Source organism: Apis florea, unplaced genomic scaffold (genome assembly GCF_048593485.1).
Source record: "Apis florea isolate Af1SG1 unplaced genomic scaffold, ASM4859348v1 contig_3585_pilon, whole genome shotgun sequence".
NCBI lineage: Eukaryota > Metazoa > Arthropoda > Insecta > Hymenoptera > Apidae > Apis > Apis florea.
This window is the reverse complement of record NW_028256788.1, coordinates 2,699,363-2,705,216: the sequence shown is the minus strand read 5'-3', so window position 1 is coordinate 2,705,216 and position 5,854 is coordinate 2,699,363. Positions and strand designations below refer to the sequence as shown.

General features: G+C 28.8%; 1 long non-coding RNA gene across 1 annotated transcript; it reads right to left on the bottom strand.

The window, feature by feature from the left end:
* Positions 1 to 715: 715 nt before the first annotated feature.
* Positions 716 to 4,650, bottom strand: LOC147656613 (uncharacterized). Its single transcript, XR_015294121.1, has 2 exons — positions 4,538 to 4,650; positions 716 to 1,644 (listed from the first exon to the last, which is right to left on the bottom strand). It is a non-coding gene; the product is annotated as an uncharacterized LOC147656613 (long non-coding RNA).
* Between the last annotated feature and the right edge of the window lie 1,204 nt (positions 4,651 to 5,854).

Below are 5,854 nucleotides of genomic sequence, written 5' to 3'. Positions count from 1 at the left end.
GAGTTTATTGTTTCCGATTTTCAAACAAAATATTGTTTGAAATGATGTCTTTAGTCAGAATAATTTTTTTTTTTTAGAACAAAATACTCTAAACACTATAAATAATATAAAGATATAATATAAAGTGAATTTATTGTTCTAGAATATGCATATTATTCATCATATTTCAAGAATCTTTGTTTCAATCTTTTTTTTTAAACGAATCAAGCTACAATGACTTTTAAACGCGTTTATCAATAAATGTTTAGTCATTAATTATGACTATTCCGAATCATAGCAATAAAATCCAATACGCTTGAATATATTATTATCGAATGACTCACCAGAATTTGCAGATAATAGTAGCAAAATAACCGCAGGAAATGTCTTTTAATTTTGAATTAATAATAAAATCAACAAGTGATTCAATATAAATATAATTATATAAAAATTAATATGTATTCGTTTGATAAAATTAGAATAAAAATTTTTAAGTGTTAATGTGTTGCCAATATTTAATAAGTGTTAGTTTATCGAGTGATTTGCATGTTTCAAAGGTCTAAATTTTAATGACGAAATAACGAGACGAGAAACATATGCGAAGCGTATAAAGAGAATTTTGTTAGTGTTGAAATTACCAAACTATAGCCTTGAAAGATCAGCCTTGTGTAAACGTATAAAATTAGACGAAAATATTTTACAAATCACTTTGGCACAAAGTGAGTACTATATTTAATTCATTTTGCTATTCGTCTTTATTGATAATAGATCTCGAATATGAATGTATGAAAATAAAAAGAAAAATTATTAATAACATTATTAATAATAATATAATATAGTTAATAAAATTATATGAAACATTCGATAATTATCACTGGTTATTAATTATAACTTAATTCACATAATGAAAATAATGAGTATACATATACATATCGCAATTAAACATATATACAGGATATTAATATGTTTATGATTTCTTTTGCAAAGTTCCAAAAATTCATGACAGCCAGAAAAAATACAAAAATTTTTATAGAGAAGAATGTCGATCGAAATCTATTTATTAAATTGAAAACAATATAAATCAAAATCAGATTGAAAGATAGTGAAAAAAGAATGAGGCAATGAGGTTGCGACGATGACAAAGCTATTTTAATCGAAATCGATTTCAAATAGCGAATTAATTAAATATATCTGTCTACTAAATTCTTTCAACTTTATCGCAAATATTCGAAAGCTTTAATCTTATTATTCTACCTTTTATTTTATTGTATATTAAATCTTTTCAATCTGAATCGTAGAGAATTTTCGATCATACGAGGGATGAACGAAGCGTCGATAATTGGTGCAATTGGGAAACATGGAGAAGCTTTTGATTCCAATTTCGAAACGGTTCGACGTTGTTCGTCCCGTAGCACTACACGCAGTCATCATTATCGAATTACCAGGTGTTTTGCGGCGCAGTTTCGTAATCGGGCCATTCCGTCGCGATGAATATTAAGCCGCTATTACGCGAGAATGTCGCATGTGCTCTGTCCATGTTCCATGCGATGATACTTTGTCCACGTGCGCCAAATAGCCGAATTTTTATTCTTGATCCATCGATCTATCGTTGTTTTTGACGTTAGACGATCACTTGTAATTGATGACATCAGCAAAAAGATAATTCTAACGAAAAAAAATAAGATAGTCAGAGATAGAGTTTCAATATATATTCGTGTATCATCTTTGAAGAGTTAATTTCAAAGGTGAGAAAAAAGAAAAAGACATAAATTGATGTACAAAAATTTTGTTTGAATTGAAATATTATTTATTATATATATATACGTGTACAATTGAAGTTTGCGTTAGATGAAGAGAGACGGAGACGAAGTGACATGCGCGCCACAGCGCGGCGTCGCTGTGTAATACGAACGAAGCTGTCTCACTCTATTTCTCTCTCTCTCTCTCTCTTCGTCTTTGTCTAATCTAAGAAAAAAGAAAAACAAATCAATTACATTAAGTAAAATTATTCATGATGTTTAATTCAAAACTAATAATTCGCAATTTCATTAATCATTACATTTTTCATTCACCTTGAAAATTAATCATTGAATTTATTAATCTTGAATGAAAATATTCAAGATTATTTATTGCGTCTTATCGTTATAAAATCGTTCTATGAAACGAAAATACTTTTGCACTTTGCTGAAATGTTAATCAATTTGAATAAAATTAAAATGCTCGAACGAGTTGAAATCGTTAAATTTATTTTTAATTTTCGATTGGAATTATTGTCAAACGTTTTTTTAACTACACTTGAAATCGTATATCGAGTTATCCGATCTCACTTTCTTCAAATATCAGAGCTTCATTCATTAGATACACATATAAATGATACTTTTTAGTTGACTTGATAGAGGAAGAAAAGAACTTTCTACTATGACTAACTTTCACAAATATCTCCTTACGGAATTGTCCCGGAAACGGATCATGGTACACAAAGTTGAAGGCTTCGTTCTATTTAATCGATGATCCCTGAATGTGAAACGTTGTGAAGTCGTTCCTTTGAAATCTTTCGTAAAGTTAATGTCAATAGAAGTATCGTTTAATGGGGAAGAGGGGGGGAAGTGAAAAAAATACAGCTGCCAAATATTTCGAATGAAAATTTTAAACAATCAAATTTTTTTGCTCGTTATTTAATATATTTTTCCAATATAATATTCATTGTGAAATCACTTTCGCTATTGATCTCATCGATGGTCGGAAATCATTTATAAATATTAAGGATGTTACTTAATTTTCTAGAATGGCTTCTTAACGAACATCGTAAAGCGAGTTTAATATTCAGCACACCGAACGACACGTTACAAAACACGTTACGATATCCTGCCAAGACGATAACATAATCTTTACACAACGTTCAAGAAACTCTTCTTGTGCATGTAAACGTCGTCGAATTACCATTCCTTGATTTCGTTCGGTAAAATAGAAATTCGAGTAAATATTCGCTCAAGAACATTGCGTTTCGCCATTCGTTGAAATCGATATCGATCGATGAAGATTTATTTGTTTTCGAATCTTTTATCGTGCATCACATTTGCTGAATTGAATTTTTATTTTCTCAAAAATTAATTCTCCAATAATATTTATCCATCTCTTTGTATCAATGTTAAAAACATTGATACAAAAGTATCTATCGATTGCTACGAATGTAATGAAAATTAAATTTGATTTAATTGATTGAAAGTCAATTGAAAGTTTGATTAATAAAAGGGTTCTCGAATTACGTTAATTTCATTTTTGAGAAAAGTGTGACGATAGATTAACTTAGATTTTTGAATTGTCTGAATTCATTTTTCATTAAGAAATGAGAATGATCCGAAAGAATTTATAACGATAATTATTTTCCTTTGTTACCGATTGAGCCAATTTCGTAAAATTATTACGTTCGTACGAAACGAGAAAGCAATTGCCGCCACGTAAAACATTGGACGTTACTTGAACAGTTCATGTTTCATTTTACTTGAAGCGATTAGCTTCGAACACATTCATGTCACTGTTATGTCACACGTGGCTTAATACGACGAGTTCTGTTTACAAGAAACGTATTTCATTTCCTTTTCACTTGTATTCCGATGGCACGAAGCTGGCTTTCAACATTTCACTTCGACTCGAGTTGTCCCATGTTTATTAGTTGTATTATGGGGCAAATTATGGTTGAAAATGTAGGAAATAATTCTTTCTTGCAATCATTGCGAATATTATAATTTTTTTTTTCTTTGAAATTGATAAAATTTATTTCACATAGAATGTTTAATATATTCATCGGATTTATTTAAAGACTCGATTTTAAAAGCCAAAAATAAACATAAAAGTTGATGTATAAAAATCACGATTAAAGTTTATTTATTAAGTTATATGTAAGTTTGCGTTAGATGAAATGAATTGGAGATAAAACGAGTGCGATTCATTTGATATATTTTTATAATAATTTATATCTAAAGTGAATTTTTCAAAAAGATTCCTCGAATGATTGAGAATATATGCGAGATAAGGAAAAAGTAGTTAAATATTTCTTTTAACAAACTAAAAATTAATTAATTTGTTACTTTATATACCGTAGAAAATTTTTATTTGCATTATATCGCTTGATAAAATAAATGCATGACATGACTAAGAATATATATCTCTATCTAGCGATATTGTGAAACTATTTGAATGAAATTTTCGCTAACGACTCCGTATTGCTTTCACCTTAGCTCAAACTCGTTTTCTAATATCGTTTTCCCACAGCATATTCATTTTCATCGCGAGACTTAACGTTAACAGCGTAACATTTTTGTTTATCGATTTCTAATCTTATTCTAATCATAAATATGTCGCAAAAATAACAAAGCAGTACGTTTAATAATTGAGTTTTATCGAAAAAGAAAAAAAAAAAGAAAAAAAAATATCCAAAATATCTCTTATCGTCTTCTTATCCCACCCACCATATCTTTTAATACAGTTTCTAACATCGTTTTCTAACTCCATGTCGATAGTTATCGCTAATGAGTAATGTGCCACACGTTTTGTTCACCTTATTAGGCTGAATTTCCATCGCGCGTTTCACTTTCTTCGCCATACATAATCACGATGGTGTATCGATAGGCAAGCTTTCGGAGGCGTTTCAAGCCTGCACACACTACATATAAAACGAAACGGCGCACGAGACTTTAATACCGAACCAGAAACCTGTCGATCGGTTCTAACGATTGTTTGCCAATCAACTTCCGTGTAATCGCGCGGTTAGTTGTTACGCATGCCTTGGGCCACCTAACGATTACCAACATTCCTGCTTTCCCCTGTTCCTCATACCTTTTTTTTTTTCTTTCTTTTCAGACCCATTATTCTTGTAGCAATCGATTGGGAATTGATAAGATCGGCTATAACATCGTGTACGATATTTGTAATAGGAAGTTAATTTTGCAACACGTTGGATCGAAATGCGTGATTTACGCCAGCAAATAGTTCTAGTTCGTATTATTTTAATTAAATTACCGTTCAATTTAAATTTAATGTTACACAAAATTAAAGAAATGCATGATCGTTGCTATTGAAAAAATTGTTGCTAGAATAATTGGAAGTAATTTTAATAAAAATTATATGTGATAATAGATTATAATATTTCCCCGTTAATTAATATTGTAATTTTTAGATTTTAAGAAATATCAGAAATCTATGTAATCTATATAAAAATTTATTTAGATATGATATAATATTTAAATTAAAATAAAAGATTAAAATAAATTACTTATATAATAATCGAAGTATTAAATAAAAATTTTTTAAACTTTGTAATTTCTTATATTACTTTTTTAATACATTTCAATATTTTAATTCTTTTTTTTTAATAAAAAGAATTTTGTATAGACTATAATAATATTGATTCATAATATTATTTTTAATTTCGTAAGCAAATAATCTATCCAGTGGCGACATCTAACATTTCCTAAAAGTATATTCTCGAGTATTATCAATTGTTGATATTTTCGTTTCAAATTTCCCTCTTTATCGGCTTGTTCATTGCCGTATTCATTTTAAAAAATAGATTTTTTTTTTTTAAATTTAGCGCCATTTCCAAATAACTATATACCATAAAATTATCGATACAAAATTTAACTTTTAATAAAATCACGATATTTATGCCATGTTATATTAAAGAAAATTAAACGCTCGTTATATTATGAATTATTCGTTGCAATAAACTTGAAATCAATAACGGTGTTGATACTTTGTTCGGCTATGTTCGTGAATTGTTCGAAGATAACCGAACGAGTAAGCTATGAACAGTTTCAAAAACATCAATCTGTGAAAATATTGTAAACAGACGTAACTAATCTTGATGAAAATATAC